This window comes from Rattus norvegicus, chromosome 1 (genome assembly GCF_021556685.1).
Source record: "Rattus norvegicus strain SHRSP/BbbUtx chromosome 1, alternate assembly SHRSP_T2T, whole genome shotgun sequence".
NCBI lineage: Eukaryota > Metazoa > Chordata > Mammalia > Rodentia > Muridae > Rattus > Rattus norvegicus.
Window position 1 is genome coordinate 137,108,333 of NC_141534.1, and position 12,081 is coordinate 137,120,413.

Sequence of the window (12,081 nt, forward strand, 5' to 3'; positions counted from 1 at the left end):
TAAAGTTCTTAGGGTAGAGCTACCAGTCACCTCAGAGGACTTTTATTTCTGAAAGAAAAAGATATCTCATTCGCCACTGTTTCCTTGTTCTCCACAACATGATTGGCTTTTGCTCTACACTGGGAGCAGGCAGTGGTGTGAGTCGGGGATTCTGAATGTCAGAAACTTGGTCTTCAGGCTTCTTGTGTCATCTTCTTCCGGGTTCTTCATGGACATCATAGGCCTTCCTTGGAGCTTGTGGGTGAAGTACAATTATAGTTGCATGTTCTGGGGAAGAAATCAGAAAACTTGCAGGTTCTGAACTCCTGTGGAAGAGACGTTGTGGAAAATCACAGCTCTCCCTGATGGCTGAAAGCTAGGAATACGGAAATGGGCTCTATGCGTAGACCTCCTGCCTCACTCATCTGTCATTTTCCAGTGTCCTTGAATGTCCTGATGAGGAGTTAAGTACATAAATAACACCAGTTCACAGAAAAGGGTGGGGATTATGGCTAATGTTGAAATGCTCTTTGATTTTATGTGGGAAAATGGAACACTTACTCTAACACACACAGACACAGACACACACACACACACACACACATTTAAACTTTTTAATTCTTTGTGAATTTCATATCTTGGACCCCAATCTCACTCATCTTCCTTCCCCTCCATAATCACTCTCTGCCCTTGCAACCTTCTCCTAAAAGAAAACAAAGACGGAGAAAACAAACCAAACATACAACAAGACATCTCACCATGGAAGCTGTCGTGTGTCACAGTATGTCCCACAGTAAGGCCCTCTGTCCACACATCTCTACTTGCAAATGTTCGTTGCAGTGAGTCATTGCTCTGGCTCAAGGCCTCTGGCTTTTGTGACACCATTAATAGGAGATCTTCAAGGGGACTTCTCTCAGATATCCTGCTGCTGTCCTGTGCCATGGAGATCCTGTAGGTTTAGATCTGCAGCACTGACCCTTTCACATGCTCCAGCAGTTCAGGAATGGGGGGGTAGATGTTGAGGTAGGCCAACCCGGATCCCTGGATCTGTCCTGAGTGGTGGCTGAGTTTGTTAGCTCCTCAGCTCTCCTGTTTTGCCCAAGTGAGGGGGCAGGGCCCATTTAGAATGTATTTTTATTGCTTTTTTTTTTATCTTCTAATAGGCTGTACCTCAAAGGCAGTGCTTCTCAACTTTCCTTATGCAGTGACCCTTTAATACAGTTCCTTATGTTGTGGTGACCTCCAACCATAAAATTATTTTTGTTGCTACTTCATACCTGTAACTACTCATGTGTTTTCTGAGGGTCTTAGGCAACCCCTAAGGAAAGGGCCATCCCATTCTCGTAGAGCGCTTGACCTACAGGTTGAGAACCTCTGGTCTACAGCTATGGAGTGGAGTATTTATTATAAAGATGAGCAAGTCTGCCAGTGGCTACATTCCTTTTATTTATCAGCCGCTCTTCTATCATCCTTGCCTACGTCACTCAAGGCCTTGTACAAAATTTAAAGACACTCTACCCTCCCTAAAGATCTTAGACAGAATACTTTCCAGACACAAGGTGATTAATCAGCTACAAAGAAACTAAGCACTTGACAGTCAAGCTTCAGTCTTTTCACAAAATGGAAAACCATTTGAGACATATTCTTGATTGTTTTAAAATGGAACCAGGACAAGCAAGTCACACAGGACTGATACAGAATGAGGAGTAGTTGTAAATGGAACTGCCAAGTAGACTCAGACAAAATGGTGCTTTTCTGTTTTCTTTTTATTTAATTTTTAATTTGGAAAACCTCATTTTAAAATATTCAATACTTTGCACTTTAATTGTTGATCTCTGACCAAGCTATTTTTTCAGTATTAGAGTTGCGTCTGGCTTCTTCTGTGCTCTTAGTCTCTCATTCAAGTCCCTCTTTCAAGTGCATATATCTTTCTAGATTAAGACTTTGCTGTCTCAAAGGTTACATCTATAATAATTGCCTTCCCCTACCTGCCAGTAGGCATTGTTCAACTATCCTAACTCTTACATATATGGTTTCCTGTGGGGAGGAGCATTTTTTGTGTGTTAATGCCCAGGGAAAGATGTTTGCTTAAGGAATGCTTGTGGCTTATTTCCTCTGCTCCTTGAAAATTTGGAGGCCATAGATCAGAGCAGAAAATGATCATTCGAAGGCCAGGCATGGTGGCATGGTGTGGCTTGAACCATCTGTCAGCTTAGCATTTAGAGACGTGTGTGTGTGTGTGTGTGTGTGTGTGTGTGTGTGTGTGTGTGTGTGTGTGTGAGCGTGTGTATATGCAGCTTGTAATCCATTGAGGACCATTTGAGAAACCTAGTAACTTTCCTTACCTGGCCACCCAGGTGAGTGTTGCGTTTGAATGAATGTGAGCGGGATCCTAGACCCTGAGTATCATTCCCTTCAATTGGGAGTGACAGGGATGACTGACATGTTTTCACATAGAATGAAGGTTGGGTCTTGAAGGGACCTGTTGGGATAAGCACACTCCAGATAATAGCCTGGGGGCAAGACCAAAGCAGAGTCGCTGTGAAAATGCCTTCGACCTGAAACATCCTGACGGAGCTGTGCATGAACAATGGACACGAACAGCCTAATGTGGTACATGCACATGGCAATAACCCTTAATGGTGACTATAAAATGAAGCATTATGTTAGCCGACAGAAAGGAAAATGCAAATTGATTCTCCTTTTGTTTAGATGGAAGTGCTTATCAAGGTTAGAAGGTATTCAAGGTCTGTGACACCAGAATAATTTGTTTTATTATAATACTCGAACACAGAGAGGGCTTGGGGCTGTCTGGAGGACTCAGATGGCCAGAGAAATTCTGCAGTTCCAGCTTTAACCATCTCCTTTCAACGTGTCACACACTCAGCCTGATGGGGAAGTGGCTGCAGAACCAAAACCCTGTCAAGGATGAGATGATAAGATTTTTCTGTTAACACAGAGACACTTCATTTCTTCACAAAAGCACAGAGTCAAAGCTTACATTTTAACTTTCAGGGCTTTACATCTGCCTGTGAGGAAGAAAAGGCATCTAGAGTTTGTATCTCAGGCACCCAGACACGAACAAGGTATTCAGTGCAGTGCTCCTGTGGTCAATCCTCCTTGGACAGCAGAGGTTAGGGCCTGTGTCCATGTGTTTGGCTGGATCAGAAGCATCATTAGCTCCAGCACGTCTTCTCCACATCTACTAGATGTACTGTCTATGGGTACCTGGGTTTGGGATTGGCATCTCCATAGAAGAACAGCTTACCATATGGACAGTGTCACCTAGTGATACCTATCATGTGATAGAGCAATTTTGTGTAAGACCTAACAATGTCTACTTACATGGCGGCTCAGAAGGGGGAAGGCTGGAGGGCTTGTAGAAGCATGCCGACAGGCAAACCCCTTTGTCTGAAACTCTGAGAGCTACAGCACTTTTCTGTTCTCAATACACAGCTTGGCTTTAATAGTGAGGCTGATTTGTAGAGACATTGGTACTGGTTGGCACAGCTGCTCAGAATTTTCTATTCCTCCCTTCAGCTCTGTTTCCCTTTCTTTCTTCTCTTCCTCTTTCTCCCTTCCCCATCTCTTTTTCTTTTCTTTCTTCCCTTCTTCTTGTCCTCCCTTCCTTTCTTTTTTTTTAATGTTCTAAACCTATGAACCACCTCTTAAGCCCACCATCTCTAATTATAAAAGATGTTCTTATTAGGGTTTTTCTTATGAGAGGTTACTAAGTGATAGAGTCTTAAGCAAGCAAACAAGCAAGCCAGCAAACAAACACAAAGAACCCAACTTAACTTGGAGCTTGGTCTTCTGACTACATGGTCCAGACCCAACAAGTATTGTACAACGTAGCTGAGTAAATCCTAAGGAAAAGCCGGGCCACTGTAGTGATACAGGTGTGACAGTGGAGCACAGAATCACATATGAATGTCACCCAGAACACTGCACGTCATTTCATGCTGTGTGACTGGCCTTTGGGTTCCTGAGTAGCCTATAGAACATCCAACAGGTGTGAAGGGTACCCAAGATGGAAGGTTCCAATCCCAGCGAGACATTTCCCTGTGTCTAGGTGTGGATACTTTGATGGTTACCAATACAGCCAGAGGTCTCAACCTAAAGTGTGAGACTGGATATATCATACTGACCCACTGATCACCCCAAGGTCCTTGGCATCTATCATTAAAACTCTCATTGCGGCTCAAGGAATGAAATGTTTGGAGTTCATTTCCCACCACCTCTGATGTTTATGAGCAACTTATGAGGCAGATGGCTTTTCAATGGCTGAAAAGAAATCAAGTGCCCTCTGACTGCTCCAGGAAGGCACCTATATGATATTGTCCGGCACCCAGCTTTGGAATGGTGATAGAGGATCTTTTGCTGCAAAATCTCTGATGGCTTCTGTTGGCATGAGCACAGTATAAGAAGTTGAAAACACTGAGGATTTCCTTTTTTTTTAATCCCACTACCCTAGTATCACTAACAAGGCTGTTCTGGATTGTGGAAACTGAGCAAAAGACAACCAATCACACGGAAGTCCTAGAAGCTGAGAAGCGAACTGTCTTGAAACTGAGATACAATTTGGTGCCATAGATAGAACCGGAAAGAAAAGAAGATGAGCCAGTCCTCTCGTGTTCTTGTGTGCTAATGCTGGTTCACCTAAAGCAATAAAGACCAAAGACTAATATAATAAAGAAGAAACACACACACATGTATCTATGCATGCACACACATACACACACACACACACACACACACACACACACACACACACACACACACACACACAGAGCTCTTTGGGTGATGGAAATAGCTCTTTAAGTTAGTTACTCTTCTGAAGACTGTACACGTGCAGTACTCCCAGACCATACAAGATGTGACTCTTCCTTTGGGAATTTAAGACCAATCTTTTGAATCGATGGTTGTTAGTCTCTTGTACTGTTCCTCTGAAAATAAATAGAACACTTCCCTTGGGAAACTGTCATTATCTATCAAGGAGAAAAATCACCAAGATGATTGATAGTAATCCAGAATAATAAAATATAAAAATAAAATGAACTATATTAGTGTGCTCTTTGATTTGCAGGCAGTAGAAAATAACATGAGCTAGCTTAGCCAAAAAAAAAAAAAAAAAAAAAAAAAGCGATTCATTGGAAAGATGCTGACATTGTGCTGGAGGAATTGAGTCATATGACTTTAGGAAGTGTGGAAATGTGAGTCCTAGGACCTCAAAGAACATTTGGTTCTCTGTCTCTGTCTTTCCTCTTGAGATACACCAGAGCTTTCTTCTAAAGTGAAGAAGTTCATATAACAAAGAATGTTGAGCTTTGTGTCTTGACACAAAGGTTGCTCACATTTCTGTTATTTTAATTAGCACAAGATTTCAAAATAAAATAATGTAAAATAAAATAAAGTTACAGAAAAGAGTAAAAGAATGTGATTGGCCTGCCAGTAATGGCTAAGGGAACAAATCACACATGGCCACTGAATGGTCTTCTTCATGTGCCTGTTGATGCGGAATAAATACCTTTTTGTTGACTTGATAAGCTTCCTGATTCCAGTCAGCAGTAACCTAATAGAATCAAATTGAAGTGATAGGCAGCTGTAGATCATTGTGGACAGGACATACCTAAGAAGAATGGATAACAAGTTGTACCAGATTAAAATAGTTTACAATCTTTCAAAAGGTATAGATTTACCAGCTTTTTTTTTTAAACCTCAGAGTATCTGGTATAACTGCCCAAAGTTCCTACATCGCAGTCATTTGCTGAAGCTCAGTTTGGACTGAACCCTCTTAAACTCAAGACTCACTATCTAACTTCCTAGAGACATTTCCAGTCAGATAATCCATACAAATGCCTTCCCACAACATCCCTGAGCCTCCTTGTCTCAACTCCCATGTCAGCCTTAATACTTAGTTGACCTCCGGCCCATAGATTTAGTCAGCAAAGTTCTTTAGTGCAGTACTGGTCTTCTGTATCTTTTTATCTTGCAATGGTGAGGATTCTCTAGGGGAACAGATTCTATGACAAGACGGAAAAATATGCACACACACACACACACACACACACACACACACACACACACTTTATCAAGTCAGCTTGAAACTAGATATCAAGTCAACTTGAAACTAGAAGAGCAGAATCACACATAAAAACTGAGAACCTGATAGTTGTTCTACCAAGGGTAGGTGCTGCAGCAGTCCCAATCTGCTTCCGGAAGCCCTGACATTTCCTGGAGAGCCATTGGTCACTAGTATACAACGAAAGCTTGAAAAAGATAGGTATGCTATCAATCAAGGACTCATCATCATCATCATCAACAACAACAGTAGAAGAAGAAGCAGCAGCAACAGTAAGTATAACAGAGCAAATTAATTCAGCAGCAAGAAGGAAGGCCAAGTGAGTAAAAGGGAAGAGGACCTTCCTCATGACACATCCATTTTATCTGTACTCTTACCAGAAAGTTCCACCCACAACTGCCATATGTCTTCTCAACATCAAACAGGGCTCTAGAGATCATCCTTTAGGTGAGGCTACATACTTTGGTAATTCTAATTTGTGTCAGATGGACAGTATATCCTTAGCTCTTAACAACACTTAGAGGATAGTAGCATGCTCTCAGCACACATTGGCAAATTTAAAACTTCAAATGAACTCAGACAACTAGAAATTTCCATAGAAAATATTCCCAATGAAGAGAAAAAAACTGTGAGCTGGACAGACATCTCAACATATCTCAATTACAACAGAAGGTAATGTGCTTTCTCAGTGTCCTCTCCCATTTAAAAGAACCAAACACTGGCTCGAGGGGAGTTTCAGGATGGCTCTGGGTTTCCATTAACAGAAATTAATGATTGACAGCCAAGTGCTGGAGCTTGGACCATGATCACATAGGTTCACCTATTACCTTTGCCTTTTTCATCCTGCTTTTGTTTTTCTCTCACTTGCTGGTCAAGTTTTTGATTAACCCATTCAGGGCCTCAGTGGGAAAGCACTAACATTTTGATTAACTTTTACCCTGAGTTTGGAAGAGAAATAATCTTGACCATAGTACCAGCTCAAATGCAAAAGCATGGCTAGGTTTGTGTGCTAGATAATGCCAAACACAGTGGCTCTCTCCCTCTGCACTAATGCCTGGAGAAGCAATGGAGGTAAATTTCTAGGCACACAGGTATCTTCTTGGAGTTTCTTTATCACCTGGCATGTTCTCTGTGGCTGCCATTTCTGACCCCACCTTTTCTTAACTACCAATGTGATTTCTTTTCTCTCCATGGAAATCTCCTCCTGACCATTTAGAACATGTAGAGTTTCAAATATCACCTCTTCTAGACTTCTCCCTCATCTATTAAGTGCTTGACTCCCATCATTTGTGTATCTTGTCCTGATTTTTCCATCAACTGAGTTCTTCATTTCCCAGTTAGTAAAATACATGCACAAGGACCTGAATTCAATTTGAAAGATTCATGAGAGAGAAAGGAAAGTGCAGTGTGTGCCCACAATCTCAGCACTACAGAGGATTCCTGTGACTTGAGGGACACTGCCTACTTAGGAAGCTCTGGGTTTAATAAGAGGCCATGTTTCAAACAAAGGAGGTAGGTGACATCGGGAAATGACAACTGAGCTTGTCTGGCCTCCATAAGGACAAGAACACATGACCCCCATGTGTAAGTGTGACTAAAAACCTGAAACCTCCACAACACTGCTTCTTGTTGATACTCAGAGTCTCGTAGCTGTCACTTGTCCCTTCCTCCAATAGCCTATAGGTAGCATTGAGAGAGGACTCTCCCTCATGCTTCACTTTTCTTCAGATCTCAAGGTAATGACAGATCACCTATTTCACTTTCTGGTCAAGAAGCTAGTGCTTGCCCACTGAGGCCCTGCATGGGTTAATCAGAAACTTGACTAGCAAGTGAAATGGTCAAACATGATGGTCAAGCTGGTCCATGCTGTGCTTGGAATGAAACCAAGACCGCAACAGTGTTATATATACTCCGATCTCTGTTAATCTGACAGGATTTTAAGATGAGGATTTTGTGACTAACAGTTAAACATCCCTCACACATTCTCTGAGTATAACAAACAAAAACAAGAACAAACACAAAAATACCAAACAGCAACCAAAGGAACCCTGAAGAATATTATTGTTCCAAGTGTACAAATCTCCCACTTTAATATTTACATAAGGTACATGCTATTCGGGTCTGTGTAAATTGTACGATTCATATACAATGTACACATTCTATGCACTTACATAATGTATCACATAGACTGTACAAACATATATGCATATGTGCAACAACCTTTCCTTGGCCTGGCAGGATCAGCCACATACACATAGACAGGAAACGGATATGAAATCATATTTTACTGCTTTGCAGGCAAGTATCATTTGATATTGCAAAAGGCACAGAATTTTGAACAATCCTTTTTAAATGTTTTCACTCTTGCATAGTTAACTAAACTGGCCTGGCTTAACAACAATGAAGGCCAGCATGATCATTGGCCTGTTTTGAATTGTAAAGGAATATGAACTGATTTTTGAACTCCTCTCAGGATACAGGGGAAGAAGGGACATCTGGTGGAATGAACTATGTGTGAAAATCCCTTTTGACTCATCTTTTCTGACAATGGGGTGGAAGAGTAACTGGTTGACCACAGAGTTCTCTCTGTTCACAGTAAGTAGCATGCTTTGCCTCGGAGGGAGTCCATCAGCTAATATTAACACCGAGAAGGAGAAAGAGCAGGTTGACAGGAAACCCTGGCTCTCCCCTGACTCAATTCAGGAGATCATTAAGGACGGTGTCTTGCTGTAAAGTACACCTCTCTTCCTCTGATGACAGTGACAACCAGGGCGATGAATCAGGGGCAGCCTGCTCTCCTTTGACAAACAAACACCCACTCTGGTAAGTGCCCTTTAATGTGCATGGAGTCTTTGTCTAGGAAAGGGATGCACAGTTGGCCAGTGCAGAGCTGTAAGGGGATAGCTTTGACACGCCGATAAAGCTTCTCGGTTTACATTGGACTTGACTTTATCATTTACTGAAGGATATTATTAGTGTAGACATGATAGGCACTCTCTGCCTTCTCCAACAAGAGCCAGGGAAATGTATACGAACAAAAGGTCTGCTGTGGAGAATCAGACCCTGTTTGTTCAGTGACTTTGGGATCCTAATCCTACAAGTCAGCAGAGATAAGGCCTGAAGCAGAGGAAAAGAGCCCACCCAGCTCGGGGGGCCCCAGGAAGAAGAGTGAAAGTCAATCGTGTGAAAAATGGAAGTTCATCCAACACTGAGCATGTGTGTGGCTTTCCCTTGTTGCAAATTTGATATTATAAAAATAGATTTGCTCTTTGGGGCCAGATGGCATGCAATACTTCTGAAGTAAAATTCAGTCTTATGACAAAGGTCATTGCCAGAAAGAACCACTTGGACTGGGCTTGTTCAGCGCTTGTTGAAACCTTTGCATCAGTAATTACCTTTGCTTCCTTGAGTGCAAATGCATGCACACACAAACATGCACACACACACACACACACACACACACACACACACACACACACACACGCCCCCATAACTATGAGCAACATAGACCTAGCTAGCCACAGTTTTTGATGATTATTTCTGGCAGTAAGGCATCTTTTAAATTTTCTTTTACCTTTATTTTTATTTTGTGTGTATGCACGTTCTGCCTGCATGGATGTCTTTGCACCAAATGTGTGTACTGTGTCCAAGGAGGCCAGAGAGAGTATCTATAGCTATAGTTAAAAACAGTATGTAAAAACACTGGTTCTAACCATCTGCTAGCTGTCTGCTTTATATGTGATTTCTCCCCTTGTTTTATAATACTTTCACTGAATAGCTAGCTGGTCGATTGATGGATGCACTGCTCATCCATCAAAATTTATAACAGTATTCCTATTCTCTCTCTCTCTCTCTCTCTCTCTCTCTCTCTCTCTCTCTCTCTCTCTCTCTCTCTCACACACACACACACACACACACACACACACACCTGGAATCTGTAGTGAATGTGTACATGTTGGGACTCTTCCTTAGAAGGTCATGACATACGGGCTACACTTTTCTCAACTCTCACTTCTATAACTTGTATTGAAGATAATAGTAATTGTAATCAGGTGTCACTCGTGAAAGTTTCTTGTAATTCTAAAGACCATGGAAATGCACTTGATTTTCAAGAAGTAGAATGACAGCTGGAATATTGTATAATTTAAGTGACTAGTCATATTCTAAAACTCATGCTGTGAACAGAACTGTGTGGCTTCATAGATAAAGTGACTAATCTTACAAAGATTCTGTACCCAAGAAGGTTAAAGTCTAGGAGGAAAAAATAATTCAGTCTTAGAGAAGATAAAAATTTTATCATAGAGTTCTGCTAAAAATTTCAGTGAGTAATTTATTTACAGACAAGGCATATTGGGATTCTCTGGGACCTTCGGCCCTCATGCCCAAGTCACCTGCTGCCACTGCTGCTCCAGTTAATTTAAGATATGCCACAAGCATTCCCAAATGTATTATAACTTTTATTTTATTTAACGATTTTCTGCTTGCTAAATAGTATTCTAACTTTGGCTGGCAAGATGCCTGGGTGGGTAATGATGTTTGCTGTCACCTTTGGATGACATGAGTTCAGTTCCTGGTACCTATATGGTGAACTGACTCCTCCAAGTTTTCTTCTGGTCCCCACATGCATGGGCAAGCTCTGTCTCTGTCTCTGTCTCTCTCTGTCTCTCTCTGTCTCTCTGTCTCTGTCTCTGTCTCTGTCTCTCTCTCTCTCTCTCTCCCTCTCTCTCTCTCTCTCCTGAATAAAAACAATTTAAAAAATGGTAAGGAATCAAATATCCTAACTTTATTGATGTTAAGAAATTTGATAACCATTGAATCCAGGCCTATTATTTTGTAGAAAACAAGAGTTAAATAATAATTGAATGGTATTTATTTCTTATTGTTAATAAAAAAAATCTCTTAAGCAAAACATACTAATGTAGGTTTGCCATAAGAAATATTTAAGTCTGGACTATTTTACTTAATATTAATGTGATTCAAAACTTCCCCAACGTTTGCATTTTAGTTTCTGTCTACATAGGATGAACCACAAATATCCCATTTCAAAGATGAAGCAGACATATGTATTGAATGAATATACTGATGGGAAGAAGGCCACACTTCTGTAACGAGGGCCTTCAAACACAGTGGCTTAAACAAATGCAGGTTTCCTCTTCCTTCACAGCATAGGCTGAGTTCATGGCCACTCTATGGAAGTCTACAGAAAGCATCTATATTCTAGTCTGTTCTAAGAACATCTGCAGAGCCAACAAATACCATGTGAGACAATAGTTATGAGTCATTATTGTCATAGCATCATGGCTACCTATGAACCTTTGTCATGCTATTATCAAGGAAGCCTTAGAGGAATGGTACGTGCAACCCTGGGCAGCAGCTCTTCTCCTGATAGGAGGAGGAGAAGCTTTCCTAGGAGGCTTCACATCTCCTCTTTGAACCACTGATTGTATGTGTCTGGAGGTGATAATGTCAATTTTCATCATTTTTTTGTTAATGTTATTTTTTTTCCTCTGAAAATGTGGTTGATGGAGGAGGAAGGGCTTACAGTACTGTGAGAAATCCGGGTTGAAGCTGTAGGAATATAACCGAGTGCGCATGCGTTTGTTCCTGTATGCGAATTCATTCAATCAGGTGGAAGGAAATAAAACTAACACCAGGGACCAGAGCCTGTCACAGGGTGCTCAAAGGGTTTCCGTACCTACGTGGGTTTTCTGAACCAGCGTGAGCAACCATCTATCAACTTGCGGTTTATGGGTTTGTTGAGATGGTTTCCACTTCCCCAGAGGCCATGGACTTCTAGGCTCTGTGTAGTAGTTACAGATGGTGCTGTAGGTAAGTGTCAGATGGAGAACCAGCATGTGTCCTTGTCACCTCTCCTTTCCCAGAAGCCACTTGCCCAAGTCTCTCCTTGCAGCCAGCAGAGGCTCAGGTGCCTGGCTGTCTGCCTTCTGTCTGGAGTTCTCATTGACATTGCTGCTAATGCACCCTGCCCTGGGGATTATGAGAAATCACAGGCAACAGAG

At 41.6% G+C, this 12,081-nt stretch overlaps 1 long non-coding RNA gene across 1 annotated transcript; it reads right to left on the minus strand.

The window, feature by feature from the left end:
* Window positions 1-1,758: 1,758 nt before the first annotated feature.
* On the minus strand, window positions 1,759-6,786 carry LOC147996843 (uncharacterized). The gene is made up of 3 exons (XR_015655228.1): window positions 6,439-6,786; window positions 5,507-5,608; window positions 1,759-2,898 (listed from the first exon to the last, which is right to left on the minus strand). It is a non-coding gene; the product is annotated as an uncharacterized LOC147996843 (long non-coding RNA).
* Between the last annotated feature and the right edge of the window lie 5,295 nt (window positions 6,787-12,081).